This window comes from Thermobia domestica, chromosome 2, assembly GCF_964235325.1.
Source record: "Thermobia domestica chromosome 2, izTheDome1.hap1.1, whole genome shotgun sequence".
Lineage (NCBI taxonomy): Eukaryota > Metazoa > Arthropoda > Insecta > Zygentoma > Lepismatidae > Thermobia > Thermobia domestica.
In genome coordinates this window covers 297,335,924-297,352,263 of record NC_137455.1, presented here as the reverse complement: position 1 = coordinate 297,352,263, position 16,340 = coordinate 297,335,924, and positions in this window count along the sequence as shown.

Below are 16,340 nucleotides of genomic sequence, written 5' to 3'. Positions count from 1 at the left end.
GCTGGACGGTGACAAACCTTTCTTCTCTGCTATACTGGAACAGTTGTAGAAACTCACTCGGCTTCTTAGACTTTGACTCTAGGCTCGACGGGTCATCTCGAGTCCTGGTACCTTCTGGGTCACACGGCAGTAATCAGGACAGCTCAATGAAATGGTCTCCTGAAACGAGGCAACTTGTAACATGCGTACTGTCATTGGGTTTTAATATGACACCAACAATGAGTACAGTAGGGAAGAGATGAAAAGACCCGTGGGATGGTCACAATTGTGTTTTTTTTCACTAGGTTAATTTTTTTTTTTTAATGACTGTGGTTATTACCACCAATATTATATCGGATGATTCTTGGTTTTCTTTGTGTGAAAACTTATAGGGTTATTAGGGTAGAAGTATACCCAGTGTAAAAGTTTTGGTTTAGTTAACCATCATCGGTGTGAATAGTATCACCGCAGGCCTGTGCTTTTCGAGTATCGAAGTATTATGTGTAATCGAAGGTGTAGTATGTTTGGTCAATGGAAATATAATCAAGGACTGCTTCCGAGACTTCAATATTGTACGAGTTCAAAATTTACTCAGTGTTATATAATTACCAATTTTGTAACACTATAGTTGGTCAATATGAGAGCAATTAGGTATTTTTTTTTTTTATTTACGGGGGACGACTAGTGTGGCTGACCACACATTCTCGTCTGAACTGTATTCGAACCATTGGTAAGAAGAAGCATAAAAATTTTAACGTTTAGTACACATTCGGGCTATTTTCCACTGTGCATGTTGACTAACGGAATGTTCGCCGACGGTGTTGAACGGTGCGCTGACCACACATCAAGAGAATCAGAACCGGGTGTTGTTTTGGTTCTGCTTAATTGAACAACGCTTAATTGAACAACGCTAGAAGGCAACAAGAAGGTTTGTTGTACGGAAATATGAGTACAAACTGAAGGGATTTTGAAGCGATATGGGTTTTAGTGGAATGATCACGTAGGAGGAGAGTCTTTGCTTTAGCTCCCGAATCAGAAAATAATGGGAGATTAGTGATGTAAAACGACTCGGCCCTTGGTTATTCTACTAGACAAATACACGCGTTCTTCTGAACTCATTGGAGGGACAAAAGGGGCAATGGAGCTTTTATTGAACACAGGGCATTCGTAATCCACTAAGCAGGCACATATTGAAGTAAAAATTACGGTAGGTGAGGAGTTGTAGATAGACTAATTTCTTATTGAAGGATTTGGCTATATGGGTCACGGGCTTCAGTTTGAGAAACACTCCGACTAGTGATTTATAGTTGCCGGGAGAATTTCAACTGAGATACATAACTGCAATCCCTGGCGAGGAGATAGGAGCGCGACACAACACTTCCGGTAAGAAGCGATAACTGCTTCAGGTTTAGCATTTGTCACTACGCGAGTGTACTTTCCTTCTTTTTACGATTTATGTTGCTAATTAAGACTTTGCTTGTTTTGTTTATTCAAGTAATTTGCATCTCAAATTGCCAACTTAGAAAAATATATGCTAGCATCTACCAGAAATTTTCATAGTAATTTATTTTATAATACCAATTCCAAATAATCGTACTATCAGTTTCCAATCAATCTTCTTGCTCAACGCTCTATGATTAAGATTAAACACAATAAGAGGGTGTTGATTAACTATCCAAATGTAATCTTCCCAATACACTTACTTCTTTGCAATTGAATGATTCCGCCATTTTTACTCTATATGAAGTATGTTAAAGAACTTTTTACCACTTACTTTAACCCCCCCCCAAAAAAAAAAAACAAATAAAGAAAAGAGTGTGATACATTATACTTAAGCGTGCTTTCCTGGATTCTTTCGCTTTACTGTACGGCTTTGGCTTCTCAGCGTAGATCGCTCTTCTTCTTAAGTTGCGGGTGGTTCTTCTCAGCAACCATATGCTATTTCCCTATAAAGACACTTACCAACTAGGAAATTTCTTATTATATACCGAATATTAATAGGATTCCTGCTTCGTATGGTATGTTTTAACATTTTTGGGTGGATATGTGCCGACTGGAGAGTATGATGATGAGTGAGTTGCCCTATTTTGCGTGATTCCGCCTCATATTGTACAATTTTAATACGGTGGGTGATAAAAAGTCCCGCTGAAGGAAATGCAGGTCGAAGAAGAAAATGATCTTCGTCATGTATAACAGGCTCTCCAAGCGGCGTTTCATTAATGCAAAGAAAGCTAATTTCTTTCGCAATAAAAAGGACAGGATCCAGAGTGATCCCTGTGACCGCTACAAAATATGCATCAGAAAGTGATTCATATGGACTCACTGGCATATGCGTCCCTGCACTTTTCGAAATACCGGTGCTGTGTTCCATCATTAAAACAGTGACGGCTTCAACATCCAAATAATAGGGTGTACGTTAAGTCTGAAAAGAAACCGTACGTCATGTGCTTTACACCATAAATATGAAGGGTGCAAAGTAACCACATTAACAACTTCGTTTATGTAAATTGGTTATTTGATACACAAAAATAACTACAAGTAATTACTGTATCACTATGCAGAATGTGAGTTTAAGAGTCCAGTATATCTTCGACATAGACGTGAGTACTTTATTTAGACTATAAACTCACTATTATATTGGAATTTTACCATTATGATACAAAACTTAATGAGACAAGTAGTTTCAGCGTTATCTTTGGAATCGTCAGCCGCGAAGAGAAATTTCATCCGGTCGCAAATCAGAGAGGGAGCAAGACGGCGGACGAGAAAAGAAAAATAACTATTTGAGGGCTCTGCTTCCTGTGCAACCGGAAGTTACAATCTATCAAGTGTATATGCTTTTTAAGTTAGTACAATCCAGTGGTATTATACTTAGTAGAGCGACAGGATGCCTACGGTAGTAGAGATCCGTCGTATGCAACTGAGAATATTTAGCCATTTCTGGAGGCAGATCTGCCGTCTAGTGTTTTCACCGGAAAATTACGTGTGTTCCCTTGCTCCCGGAACTAGGGACCGTTTTCTGGCGTGGTGCCGCGGAACGTTCCGCATTAGTGACGGATTCCTAGCGGTAACACGGGAGATGTGTATTCAGCTCGAGGATCTAAGCGAATTCATCACGGTGGAACGTTCTGGTTGCCCCTCTTCCACAGTGCAATTAACCATGGATGGGGGTGTTTGGTACCTCAATTACTAAAGGTAAGTGAATAATAAATATTGTACTTATTATGTGTGAGAGAACCTTCGAGTAATTTTGCGCATGTCCCATGCAATGGGTTTAAAGCTTAATCGTCTAATCCACCGGGTCACCAGATGAATGAATGTGACCACAATTCAGTTGGAAAAAGAAGGAGAGAACTTGTATGTATCAAACGAGCAGTTCCTTATTAACAGTCCGGACTAACTTTTACTTTATTATGCGGGATTATCGTACTTATAGTGCAATGGGAAGGGAAAAGAGAAAGGAGAAAGAACACATTCATGGGCGCCCACATTCATTCGAAAGAAATTCCCTTCACACCATGAACGATTTCGCGCGCTTACAACTTCTCGTGGTGTCTGGGCTCGTCTTAAAATCCGTTAGTCACTTAACCCCAGCAGGTTGGCCACCCCGCTGTGGTTCGGACCCTTTTCGAAGTTCTCCGTTCTAACACTAACGATATCGATTGTGACATGTTATAGATGTGTGTGGTAAATATACCGCATGTAGGTTCTCCTTTATCACGTTTGCTTCGTTTTATTTTATTTTTTTTTGTTTATATGTTATGTAGGTTATTACTCATGCATATCGCAGTGCTACTCATCGCAGTGGGTTTGTTATGTCTCTAAAGTATAATCTCGTGTGTTCTAATATAATTGGGTTAAATAGTTTTGTATCAATAAGCAAGATAAGCAGAAATTCATTAGAACGTTCATGACAACATTTTCTGTCAGTTTTCACCAACATCAGTGTATGGTTCTATGCCCTGCATATTTTTACAAAGAGGATAGCCTGTGGCTTCCTGTTCCTATATAGGTATAAATAGGAGGAAAGAAGAAACAAAATTTCAGTGGTACTGGCGTACAAAGTAACTGAATAATTTTCCTCTTTTTCTTTCTTTATTTTGTTTTATATCTATTATTGTTTCTAAGGAAAGTGTAACATATTTATATTACAATTGAAGCACTGTACTGAAGTATTATTATTGATGGTATAACCCACACGGTTTAGTGCTTGACTTAACACTGTTCTTAACTGCATTAATATAAAAAGAGTTCGTTTCCTTTCCTGTCCGTGCCCGCTGCTGTTCGTCCCTCATCTCTGGAAAGTGTTGAGCTAATAATGACTCAAAATATTTGTCAAACAATTTGTTAGATGATAACTGGGCCATCGGCGCAGTTTCCACGGGTCGTACATTTACACAACCCGTAAATTCTTGCTTTACATCCGAATCATCCATCAGGCAATCTATTTCGGATTCAGAGTAATCTGATAGGGTATCCCATTCATCAGAACTATTTACAAATTCTGAAAGGGGAGGAGGAGTAACGGGACTCGGTATATCAGGCGAGTCGAACGGTTCTGGTTCGATTGATGGATCTTTTACGACTGTATTATTCACCCCTGGCAATAGTAAATTAGGGCGTTTCTTTCCCGTTTGGTGTGGGTATCCACGAACGGAGTCTGACGTTGAGGATCCCGAAGGAATGGGGACGCCTTGCTCGTTCCTGTAATCGTCCGTAGCGGGATCCTCTCCAGGGGACGGAGTCAGTCGGCCAATCACTAGGCCTGCTGGTAAAAATCGACCGGTATTCTTTGAACCTATGCTTACTAGCGGTATGCTAATTTGTCTGGTAGGATTTGTAACTGTTAATTTTTGGAACTCGCAATGGTACCACGTTTGTATGCCACTTGAAGGTTGAAAGTCCCAGTAATATATATCCTGCCGAGGGATGTCAATTTTCATTATACATTCGGTATGATAACTTAGTTGAACACTATATGGTAATGCAATATCATAGATCGGCAGACCGTCTACCGCCTGATTGGCTACCACGGTCAAGTGTTTCTGTTTGGGATCGTCCAATGCAGAACACGAAGATTTCTTAGTTATTTGCAGTTGCCCTAAAGAGTTAGTTACCTTAACTGATTCAGGTTGTTCTTTAGTTCGCGATGTATAAAGATTATTAGTAATTTCCTTGGGGGAAGATGGTCGTGAACACCCTTCCTTTGCTGGCAAATTTTGAGGAGTAGCTTGTGTCACTCCCGGGTGTGTGTTATTCTTACGAGTTATAGTAATGGTCCCTTGGCTATTCAACTCATGTGCGTTGGTTTTACCAAGTGGTAAAGTTGTACAAGGGTGATTAGGTGCGTGAAGTTCAAATTGGTGGGAGGTAAGTATTGTTTTAGCGTCCTCTTCAGGACTCACGGTGACCTCAGCTGGGATGGTCCCAGTAGAACTCACACTCTCAACCTGCTCTTGACTGTCTGTGGCACCCTGCCTTTTTGGTGGCACCGACAGTTCACTGGGAGCTGGCTGCAAAGTGGAAGAAGTCACGAGGGAGGAGAATTTCGGGACTTTGTCCTTCCACATTCTGGGATTTCTCCATATTGGTGCGTCCTTCTCAGGAGATGCCGTGATCCTATTTACAGTCGGTTCAAAGGGTTGGGCCTGATTTTCCGTACGGTCTGGTTGTAACGTTCCTTGCGCATCCACCTGTTGAGATGAGCAGGAGGAGTGATTACTGTCATCATTCGGTATGAGGGAAGAAGAGGATTTCTTCTTCCTTCCTCTGCGTCGCTTACGCCGTCGAGACCGCCGCGACGGTGACGAGGCTTGCGTCGCGTCGCTAGCTGCATTTGAATTAGCCAAACTAGTGGTATCACTAACTTGAGAATTTATATTCTGTTGCGTCCACTCAGAACGTGGAAAGTGAGCAGTATACTGTTTATAAGAGCGTTTACGGTTTCTTGGCGTAGTGCGAGTGACGGCGTTCGGGACCGGTTCTGCATGCACGTCGGAGTATTCGTTCCACCTGTGGCGCAGATATTGCTTGTCCGACTTCCTTCTGTGTAAATGTTCATCTCTTTTCCGAATATGCGGAACCTGTTTAAAGTGAGTGTAATTAACATTCTGTTTTCGTCTTCTCCTGGACTTCTGTTCCGGGGATAGCTCAAAGAAAAGATCTTGAGCAGCATTTCCAAATGCATTGGCAATGACTAGATGGTCCCGCAGAATAACTGAAACATGTCTGTGTAGGAAGTCAGCCCCAAGTATTACTGAATATGAACAATACTCCGGGGGAATTATTGCAAAATCTAGATATCGTCGCATAGTGTTATTGAGATGATCCGTGAAATAGCACGGAACACGTATTACTCTTAGTAACTCGCTAGTCTTAGCACCGACCCCTTTTATCCGGGTATAGCCCTTTGTAAACTGGGGGGTTAAATACTGCTTAGGTACAAAATCAGCCTTCGCCAGTGAGATAGCGGCCCCGCTATCTATTAGCGCAGAGCCCCAATTGGGCCCTATCCTGACCGATACGGTACACAAACTTCCGCCACCCCGTCCTATCCCATAGTTGTTAAAAATCCGATTCCTATAGGGTACAAGAGAGGGCTTTGCCGGTTCGGCACCGACGTAATCTTCCGGGCAATGGGACACAGGAATGTAATAGGGTTCGTTGGCGCGCTTCAATGCTGGCCAATCTATTCTTTCGTTGCACCACAGTATTTCTGGGTGTTTTCTCGTATATGTCATGCGGCTTGCAGTTTCCAGTTTCCTAAGATAATCCATACATTCATCTAAATCGTTCATGTCGTCAACACCAAGTATTAGTTTCTCTAAAAGCTCGGGCCGCAAACCGGCTCTGATCTTATGCATCAATTCAGTCTTATCTAGTTGTCCACGAAGAAATTTCAGATCTTTCATTAGTTTAAAAATGAAGGCCAAACTATACTCGCCTGCGCTCTGCTTTCTATTTTCTAAATTATACTCAAGATTGACACGATAATGGATGGATGGGAAAGCTGAGATTATTTTACTTTTTAATTCTGGATAGGTAAGCGTAGGCTGGGTTGCAATTTGCAGAAAATACCACGCACTGGCTGAGCCTGTTAAAGTAAGAGGAAAGAAATCTGCCATCTCCTGTGATGTCCAATCATATATACGTGCCGTGAGTTCGTAGGATGATAGAAAATTTTCTACAGCCTCGTATCTGCCTCCTGAAAACAACGGGATTTTCACATCTGGGTAAATACGATATGCTTGAGATCCAGTATCCGCCTCAGCGGTATGTGGACCGCCTTCAGGTGGTGGAGTTTGCGTATTTTTCTTTAAGTATAAATCTGAGATCTTAGGCTTTTATAAACTAGGCTGCGACGAAGGTTCTGAAACCGGACTAGTTTTAAATTCTCTTTCAGATTTTATGTTAATGTTATCTTTGTGTTCTGAACTGGTATCTTGAGTTGAACCTAACCTTTGACTGTTAAATGTTTGCTTTGAATCACTCTCATACGGGGAGAATTCAGTTGTTCTATCCTCTGATTTGTTTGTGGGGGGTTCAATTTCTGCCGAAAGCGTCGCAGAATTTAACCTACTTTCAACCCTACTTGGTGATGGTGATTTCGAACTTTGTTCTGGTCTAACCGCTGTATTTTCCAACTTGTTGGTGCCACTATCTGCGGGCGAGCCTACACTACTGGGTGGAGAGACAAGCGTTATTTTCGGGGGATCATACCACCCTGTTTCCTGATACTTCCTCATTTCCTTAGTAGCAGGTGAATCGCTAATACTGTGTTCCGAACTGACAAAAGGTGCACAGAATAAACTACTACTGGGTCTGACACTATTTTTGGACTGATGTGTACTTGGCGAAAAAGAAGGGGGTGAATAAGATTTTGGTTTTTCAATCTCCTTTAAACATACAATTGATGGCGCGTATTCGGCGTACTCAAATATTTTTCCAACGTTCTCTAAGACTCTTGATTCCGACCATGATTCGTTATCGTTTGAATCCTTTTCTTCCTCTTCCTGCTTGGGCGACTGAGCGGTAGAAAGATCCTCATTTTCCTTATCTTCGGCGACTGAAGATTTTGTTTTACTGTCAAAGGTGTTGTCATCCTCTCCTTCACTACTCTTAATGAGCATCAGATCCCTGGCCGTTCTCTGGGGCGTTGATGCTATCAGGGGGTCCCAATTTGAATATGTGAGGTCGTCTCCTGGGTTCCACGGAGGTAAGGAGGTGCCTTCATTACTGAACGAGGTAGTAGTTAACTCTGGGCTTCTTCTATGGGAATGCTCCTTTTCTTCCTCGGAGAGGGATTCTTCCTCAGGTCGTAGCCTATTCAGTTCGTATTTTAACCAAGATTCCCGTAGGATATCGTCATCTCCGGATTCCGAAGTACTAACGTTTCCATCCGACCATCTAACGCTCTTAACGGAACTAAGTAAATTATCAATTTCACCTAGCTGCTCTAATTTTTGTTCCAACGGGATGTTTTTGTCAAACATAATAGGATGCGTTTGCGAAGCAACGGACCGTAGAACCTTAAGATCCGGATCCGTTTCAATGCGGATCATCTTAGGGAACCTATAGTCTGTCTGTATACTAACATCTCTTTTTGGCAAGGCTTCAGTTTGTATATCTACGTCAAATTTTCCTAACACTAAGTCTGTAGGGCGTAAGCCCTCTATAACAGTTGAAGGATCGGTTTGAAAAACAAGACCTATTTTCTCATCACCCACGTCTGGACGACGCAATACTGTAACTTGTATTTTCTTATTTCTCATTTGCTTAACCCAGGGTCGAACTAAGGTCCCTACCACTGGTGAAAATCCTGTCTCTAATGATTTTCTAACTTGGTCTACAATTTCATCATCCCTACTCTGACTCAAGGAAATCGAGTCACTTATCTTACTCTCTTTTTCATTTTCTACGTCAATACTCGCATAAATAGGTTCTTCATTCATATCCGCGTCTAAAGGTTCACGACTAGTATTAGTATATACGGGTTCCAGTCCAGACTGTTCGGGAACAGACTGGTCAGGAATCTCTGACGGTTCATACTTAATTGGGAAATAAATTATTTCTATACCCTCAGGCCCCTGTGAAGAAATATGTTCCTTGTCGCTATTAGTGCTCGACTCAACTGCGATTGACTTATTTTCTAGAACTTCTATTTCTGTTTCACTTCCCTGAACTAAGTTCGATTCGGTATTGGGAACGACACCTGAAATAGATTCTAATTCAATAGTCCCGCGAGGTTCTGTTTGACCTGCAACGATTAATTCTGCTCTTTTTAACTCTTCTGCTAAGTTTAATTCGTTTGCTAAAGTCTTCGGATTGACTCCCGGTGGGGTCTCATTCATTTCCGCCTCAGAAAACAAAGTTCTAGGAAAAGGTTGCGGTTTCTCACATGTTCCTGTGTTGACCGTCGCAGGGATTGGTTCAGTCCCTACCGGACTGGATGTTGCCAGTGGCGTCATTACGCAGCCAGAAGAAGGCGGTTCCTCTATCTTAATACTAGGAGGGTCAAGATATAGAGTTCTATCGGCACTAACATTCAGATCTCCTGAAGTATTTATTTGCCCCGGATTAAATGGAGGGGGAGGATCTTCAGGAGGACCATATCCTGGCGATTTCATTTTGTGGCAATTTGTACAAAAGACATTTAGCCATCTATCTATAATATAATTATGCTTTCCATCATGAGCTGGTGAATTAGGACAATGTGATTTGCCTATGTCTCGCAATTTTGCTTTTAGTGTCTGCGAAAAACTCATGTTTGTTTACAATTTTCAGTTCAGCGAGTACTCGTCCGTGACAATGCCCTTGTTAACCTACTTCTTATTTTAGCAATGACAGGAAGAAGACAAAAATGTTGTGGTTCATTGCGTTATTTCCTTCAATCGTACGGAAATAAAAAAATATAATTCTAGATTGAATTTATCATAATAGACACACTTCCTTCTTCCTGTATATTTTTATTCCTTAAAAAAAATGTAAGATTTACGTAGTATATTGATATTCCTCTTATTTTTTAAAACCAAATTTAATGCTCTGTTTTATTTTATCTTCTTTTACTTCTTATCAAATTTTAATGTCTGATAAGTATCTCAAATTACGCCGATATTAATTCGCTAAAAGGCTAGTAGGCTGAACACTGTTACGGAACGCACTCCACTAAACACGGAATTACATGCTACTAAGTACTACTAAGTACGTACTATTCGAAAAAAAAAAATTTCTCCGTTATATTTTTTTTTAACTAGCGCAACAACACTGTTTATTTCTATAGTTTCCGAAGCACAACTTATAATATTAGCACTAAGTAATTTACGAAAAGAAAGATAAACTACATTTCCTGCGATAACATAACCAAGCAAGCCAAGGTAAATGTAAGAACTATACAAACCAAAAATATTGTACCCAAGGCACCTCCACCAAAATCTGTTACATTTATTGCTAGTAAGTTGGTGTGTGAGTATGGTTTGGGGGCTCCACCACCTGTGCAACATACGCACAGGACAGGTTCGATGGAATGAACCTATACTTCTCTTTTTTGTATTTTTCCTCCTAGCTGACGGATTCTGTATTAATCCGCGATTAACCTCGAACTGAGCGTTCTCTTCGGCCGCTAGTCTGGAATTAAGTAACTGGTACCTTAATGGAAGAGAAGTAGCATCGAAGTTCGTAGCTCAGAGGCTTAATTTTACGACTGTACCTGAATCTCCCAGTACAAATGTGAGGATTCTTGGCTTGTACCTAAATCATTAAATGAGTCCAATAAATAAATATATAAGAATTCCATAATAAAGTATTTATTACGAAAGAAATCAAAAAGAGAAAAGAAGTACAATCGAGTTACATACAGCGTGACCAAACTATTTATAGTTTAACTGACATTACTCCATCTTACATATACGTTACTAGCCTATAGACTGCTCCTCGGTTCGCGAAATTTCCACATATTGTAAAAATGTGAAGAGAAGAAAAAAAGAAAAGAGATTTAAGAAATACCTGGACTCGAGCAGCAAGTAAGGTGTTAATTCTTGCGTAACCCTTTAGCTTTTCTTGGCATGTTATCGCTTCTTAAGAAATTTCAAGTTAAATCATATTGATGGCGAACTTAGAAATAATTTCTAGGTTCGGCAGCATACCTGAGTCTGAAGTAGTATCGCAACTGCTGCAAATTGGAGACGAGACCAGCGCAGGTTGAGTGCCGGCCCAAAACAGGATCTCGGCAAGGTCGAACTCACCTCTTTTATACTCTCGGGGCGGTGGCTATTGCATCAGATTTCACCGTGTTTCATCCGATTGCACCACTTCCCGTATTTCACCTTATTGCACCATATTGCACCACATTGCACCACGCGTGGGCGGATAGTCAAGGCCAATCTAGCTTCTTTCTATTGTCTTTACGACCTCTATTTCACCTTGAAGGAGTGTGTGGGCAGATAGCCAAGGTCAATCCAGCACCTTTCAAGGAGCGCGTGGGCAGGAGTCGACACGTGGCAGGAAGCAGAGTACAACTAACATTGCCGTTGCCCTAGCGGCCAACTATGGTACTAACCCATGCTAGGCTATACACCACGCGGCGAAACTATATGTCTATTGAGATTTATTATTTTATTATCTATATATTTAGGGTTTTCTTGTTCTTTCTTTACAACTGGATTCCGTTCTGCCATCATGAATGGCACAAGACCCTCTTTGTTTTGTCTTTTATAATTCTGTTCGCTGCTCTGCGGTCTTACAGCCAACAGGGGCCAGGAACACAGCTTAGCCAGGCAGAGTTTTAAATAAATCGTTCCCGAAAGGATATTTTTCTCCCCTGTCTCCTGTCACTATGTCACCGCCCCTAGCTCCCACTCCACACAACAGAATCGAAACCCGGCTATCAGGGTTATCGGCGACTTGAGATGGTAACACTATTTAAAGATAAGATTTTGTATCCCAAGAAAACACATATTTAAATAACACGGATTTCTTCATTTCATATAGAAAGGTTAAAAATTAAAAAAAAAAAAACACTTTTGGCCATTAAAGACTTTGTGGCAAAAACAGGTTAAGTAGAAAAAATGAAAATGTAAAGGAGGTCGCTGCACAACGGTTTCTACTCTTCCGATTTTCTTCAAACTTGGCAAATATATAGTAAACCGAAAATAAATCGACACGTATTTTTTGTTTCTTTGGGAAAATAGGTTAACGGGGGCAAAGGCCTCCTTTTCAAAATGGGCCCTCTTGATTGAAAGGGCCACATTGAAGAAACGAAAGTATGCCGATGCAAGGATGACTTCAAAGTCGGCAATACGGGTTTTGTCGGTTTTGCGAGAAAAGTGTTTCAGCGGGCAATGGCTCCCTTCGAAATGTAAAGGACCCGCACGATCTTTACGGAAATTAGATTTCGGTGGAGTTGTTTGAAATCGTGATATGTTGTACATATTGTGTACCTGAGCAAAAGTCTCAATGGGCAGAAAAAGAATCGTGATCGTTTGGCCACTACATGGTCACTTTTTTGAAAACAGTTGAAGATTACGATATTCTGGATTTCAGTAAAAATGACCGAAACCGTGATATGTTGTAGATATTTTAATCCTGAGACAAATTCTTAACGGACATAACCACCAATCACTGATCATTTGGACACTGCATGGCCACTTGTTTGAAAGCAACCGAAGATAGTGATATTCTGGGTTTCGATGAAAATGACTGAAAGTGTGATATGTTGTAGATATTGTGATCGTGGGAAAACGTCTCAATTTGTACAACCATCCATCACTGACATTTGGCCACTATAGGGTGACTTTTTTACAGGATGGATAGATGTTTCAAGAAAATCGTAGACCTTTACCTTGACGGCCCTAGTACCTCTTCTAATTATCACAAGGACATGAATTATACCTCGTGTTAAAGGATATGGAACGAAGATTCCAATGTGCTAAAGTTTGTGCCCCTCATGTCAAACTTGTAGAAGCAGAGGAAGACGAACATTTTGAAGAAAATGAGATATTTTGTTTCGCGAGATTTGTCAAAAGCTGGCAACACTGTTACTTGTCGGACGCAGAAAAATATTTTCAAATGTACGCCAGTCATTGGATACGATCGTGCAAAAAGTGAAGGGCAAAAGTTCAATACCAAGTGAGAAAAATTTCCGAATATGTTTTCTACGAGAATCACCCTGTACATATTTTTCGAAATATTTTGGTCTACCCTGACGTCCCTAACTGGCACACAGATATCAGCCATACTTCATTTCAAAGCTTTAAAACACATATTTCAACAAGGTAACTTCCATGCCCCTTCGTGCTCAACCCGTAAAAGAAGTATAAAAAGAAATTTTAAAAAATTGAAATTAAAATACATATTCTCGAAGTTGTCAACACTGTTTCATAGTTCTCAAGAATTGCCATACACAGGATATCATCAGTTAAGGGAAGGGGAAACTTGTACATCCAATTTGTCCCCCTATCCTACCGCTTATGGACTCCCGATGTAGACAAAATGCACACCATTGTAAAGCTTGATCCTTCCTAAAGATATCGACTCCTAAGTCATCTCTTTAGGTTAAGTAGGACGAAGTGATGGAGGTTTAAACTACTGGCTCAACTCTTGAGTAGTTCGTCCTTTGAAGGTTAAATGAGCAGAAAGTAACGGTATTCTGGATTTCGATGCAAATGCTTGAAACTGTTATATATTGCAGACCGTTTGGCCACTACGAGACCACTGTTTTTGGAAACAGTAGAAGTAGCTGTATTCTGAATTTCGGTGGGATAGCTTCAGGCCACAATACGTTGTTAATATTGGATCCTGAGAAAAGTTTCAATGGGCACAACCACCCATCACTGACCATTTGACCAGTTAAGGAGCACGTTTTTTGACAACAGCAAAAGGAAGGTCTGGATTTCGGTAGAATTGGTTGAAACTGTGATATATTGTGGAAATTGTGATCCAGAGAAAACGTCTCAATGGACATAACCTCAAATCACTGACCATTTGACAACTAGAGGACCACATTTCTTAAAAAAAACAGCAGAAGGTAAGGATATTCTGTTGAAATTGTATGAAGCCACGAAAAGCCCTATCCAACAACCGGGAAAAGGAATGGGAAGAGTAGCGTGTAACATCATTTAGGCATAGACAATATTCCCATGTTCATCTTGAGGGACAAAGGAAAACACTGGAAAGCACTAGATCATTTTTTCTCAGGATCATGACATCTACAACGTATCACAGTTTCATTCATTTTCACCATAATAAAAAATATCGTTATACCCGACTGTTTTCAAAAATCTGGATCTGTAGTGGCCATACGGTCAACAATTGATGGTTGTGTCCAATACGATTTTCCCTCACAAAGAGAAGATCTACAACATATCACAAAATTACTCATTTTTACAGAGATAAAGAACATCGTTATACTTGTCTGTTTTCAAGAAAGTAACCATGTGGTGACCTAACGATTAGTGACTTCTGGTTGTGTCAATTAAGACTTTTTCTCAGGATATCAATATCTACAACATATCACTGTTTCTGTCATTCTGACTGAAATCCAGCATATCCCTATATTTGGCTGGGCTGCTTTCAAAAAAGTGGCCTCGTACTGGCCAAACTGTCAGTAATTGGTGTTTTTGTACATTATGACGTATTTCCAGGATTACAATATCTACAACATATCGCAGTTTCATGCAATTCCACCGAAATTAAGAATACCGTTACCTTCTGCTCACTTTGTTTAATTAAAAGCTCTGCAGTGGCCAAACGGTCAGTGATGGATGATTGTACAGATTGAGACGTTTCTCAGGATCATAATTTCTACAACACATAACGGTTTCATTCATTTTTACCAAAATCCAGAATACCGTTACCTTTTCTGTTTTCAAAAATGTGTCCAAACGGTCAGTGATTTGTCGCTGTGCCTATTGAGATTTTTTTCACTATCACAATATCTACAACATATCACAGTTTTAGTCATTTTCATCGAAATTCAGAATATCACTATCTTCGGCTGCTTTCAAAAAAGTGACCCTGTAGTGGCCAAACAGTCAGTGATTGATGGCTGTGTCTATTGAGACTTTTTTCACTATCACAATATACACAACGTGTCACAATTTCAGTCATTTTCATCGAAATCCAGAATATCACTATCTTCGGTTGCTTTCACAAAAGTGGCGCTGTAGTGTCCAAACGGTCAGTGATTGGTGATTATGTCCATTAAGAATATTTCTCAGGATCAATATATCTACAACATATCACGGTTTCGGTCACTTTTACTGAAATCCAGAATATTGTAATCTTAGACTTATTTCAAAAAAGTGGCCTGAAGTGACCAAACGGTCAGTGATTTTTGGTTGTGCCCATTGAGATGTTTTTTCTCAGATACACAATATCTACAACATATCACGATTTCAAGCAATTCCACCGAAATCTAATTGATTGTGCGAGTCCTTTGTCATTTCGAAAGTAGCCATTGCCCGCTGAAACTCTTTACTCGAAAAACCGACAAAACCCGTATTTCCTACTTTGAAGTCATCCTTGCATCCGCAAAGTTTCGTTTCTTTAATGTGTCCCTTTCAATCAAGAGTGCTCATTTTTTAAAAGGTGGCCTTTGCCCCTTAACCTATTTTCTGAATGAAACGAAAAATACGTGTCGATTTATTTTCAGTTTACTATATATGTACCGAGTTTGAAGAAAATCGGAAGAGTGGAAACCGTTGGGAAGCTACTACATTTACATTTTCATTTTTGGAGTTAACCTGTTTTTGCTCCAAAGTTTCAATTTTCCTGTCGATTAGTCCTGGAAGGTTAAAAACAAATTTCATCGTTCTAATCCTGCCGGATGTTCCTAAATATTTTGAGGTGTAGAAGACGTCCCATATATATAACATGGGAAAGATTTTTTAGTTCCCCCATAAAACACTCTAAAGTTGGCAATGTTTATTTTTACTGATTTACTTAGGTAACGATAACAAAAACGTACAAGCATACCGAATTTATAGTTTATACTCTAATTCCAACTACGGTATATACTTACATTATACTTACGGCATATACTTACGGCATCATTAACTCGTTCCGCCACCAACGAATTTCGAGATACTTTGTTTTGCATCTTTTGTGCGTGTTTTGTGTCGCTTTATGCGCGTATTCCCACATTGTGTGCATCACCGGAAGTGGGTCAAAATGGGCCTACAAATATGGTGGAACAAGTTACTGCTGTTCCTCCACCAATGAATTTCGAGGTCGTTTCCTGTACATCGTTTTGTGCCGTTTTGTGCGTCTACTTCCACGTTTTGTGCGTCATGGGAAGTGTGTTAAAACGAATCCCCAGGGTGGGACGAAAATCAATCGCTGTTCCGTCACCAACGAATTTCGAGGTC